Genomic DNA, 2,388 nt, shown 5'->3' on the forward strand with positions numbered 1-2,388 from the left:
CAGGATCAGCGAATGGGCACTTTAAAAAACTGAAGCAAGAACAGTTCTTCAGGACTCGGAGCACTTTAGCTCTAATGGCTCATATGGAATTGCCTTATAACTCTGTAAACTCAGTTCATGTGCATGAGCTGGTGTTAAGAGTGTCTGCTGGCTCCGTCAGTGCTGCTGAAGAAACTCAACAACGAACAGAGCTGATATTACCATCATGTTGACAGGACAGCATGAATGGATTCAGGATGGCATCTGAGGAACCATCATTCCTGTGGACGCTCAGCGGGGAGCTGATAATACAACAATAATGTCACAATTTATTTTTCTTCTGAATGTAACATCTAGAGAGATCCATTACTGTAGAATCAATTTGTAGATTTAATGTTTAATTTGCAAGTTAGATAATAAAGACATTTAATAATGTCATTATTTTTTGTCTGTCCTTATTGATACATCCTGACAGATATTATTTATTATTCTATTCTAGTATTATATTATACATAATACTATTGTATTTATTAATATTTTCAGTTTTCATTTTAATTTTAGTTTACGTTTTAGTAATGTGCTTTTAACATTTTTAGTTTAATATATACCTTTATTTTTATAACAGTTTTAGTATTTTAAGTAGTTCAACTTTAACTTATTTTATTTCAGTTAGTTGCCAAGACAAAATGTTCAGTTTTATTTAAGTTTTTCTTCTAATATTTATATTTAATTTTATTTTATTTCAGCTTTGTTTTAATAAAGAAAACAAATGTATAGGCCTTTGAGGTAACAATAACATCATTAATACATATGTAATTCATCAGCGATTGTGTGTTTAAAATGTCTAAAATATCGTATTCATCATGAGGTGCTATAATTTAATGCCTCACATTGTGCGCTCAATGAATAAAGTTAGCTAAAAAAGAAAACCTGCCTGTTTAATCTTTTTTAACAGAGGTTTTAAAATAGAATAGAACTTGAAGATGTGACCTGACTACGCATAGATCATAGATTAGAGCAAATGAATGGAAATGCAGGTTAAGGTTTATTATAGTCTAATTATATGAAAGGTCAACAACCTAACTAAGAGAACACACTGTTATTATTGGATTAAATGTAAACCTGTAAAGACTAAAGTAGAATAGACTAGAACAGAGAAGATTAAAATAGCAAAAGCAGATCTTCACCATCATAAAAATATTAAAGGTGCAATATGTAATATTTTCTGTCCGCTAGAGGTTACTAGAGACCTATTCGAAACAAAGGCATAGCTTGATGACGCCAAGTTTAAACGCGGAATCTTGGGACATGTGGTCTTCACCTCAACGGCTGGCAGAAAAGAATTGGGATAGGACTCGGGAAGAAATCATGTTCATGGATGCGATTATTAACGTTACTGTAGTATGAAGCAGAGCTGGGCCGAGTGTTGTGGGAGCTGAACGAGGCCGCTGGAGCGATTGCACAACACACGCCTCATGAGCAGCAGATATTTTATGCCACAGTCGCCGGCGCTGCTTCCGCTTTTCCAGTCATGAGTATGAGGTTACACAGCTCTGTTTATCATATTAGATACATTTGATTGTGTTGAAAATTATGTTATAACGTTACTCTGTGCGTTCACTCGGCGGCTGCTGCGAGACACTTGTTTGAGACACACTGCAGTAAGATAGATCGATTTTAGATTATCATATTAAATGCCGGATGCCTTGTGTTGATAAATGGCATGCAATTCATTTTAAAACGTATTGTATGATGGAGAAAATGCTGTATTACTGTTACTAAAAATAAAGCTGCATCTGATTATGCTATGTTAGCTACTTCACAAAATAGTGTTTTTCTCTGAGGCATGGTAAAGCATGGTACTCGCAAAAAATCAAGAAAATTAGATTTAAACAACAAGACTAAACGTGTTGAGCTATATAACAATAATTAGTTTTCTGTCTATAAATATATCAAAACAGTTGTTCCCTTGTCTATTAAAACATGTTCAAATATTAAAGCGTCTTTGGTGTTTCCATGGTTTCTACAAAATAAAACCGGAAACCGAGGGTAACGCGGGTATGACGCAATTGACAGGCGACTCCTCACACGTCCCGGAGCCTTGGTTAAAATTGCAATTTCTCACGATTTACAAATAGTTGCAAACATTTGGGATATTGTGAGTACTCAAGTGAACAAAATATATAACACTGGCTTAGTTGGATATTTTTACTGCAAACCATATTGCACCTTTAATAAAACAAGGTAGGAAGGCATCAAGGCACTTAATCCAATGTTAGCTCTTGAGATACCTTCATCTGATCTATTTTAGAAGGCAGCATAAGATGTATCCTTTGATATCCCACATTCCTGTGCTTTCTTTCTGTTACAGTTGAGCTAAAAAATAAAGATGGCGTCCGAAATTGCGGT

Source organism: Megalobrama amblycephala, linkage group LG7 (assembly GCF_018812025.1).
Source record: "Megalobrama amblycephala isolate DHTTF-2021 linkage group LG7, ASM1881202v1, whole genome shotgun sequence".
In the NCBI taxonomy this organism is placed as follows: Eukaryota; Metazoa; Chordata; class Actinopteri; order Cypriniformes; family Xenocyprididae; genus Megalobrama; species Megalobrama amblycephala.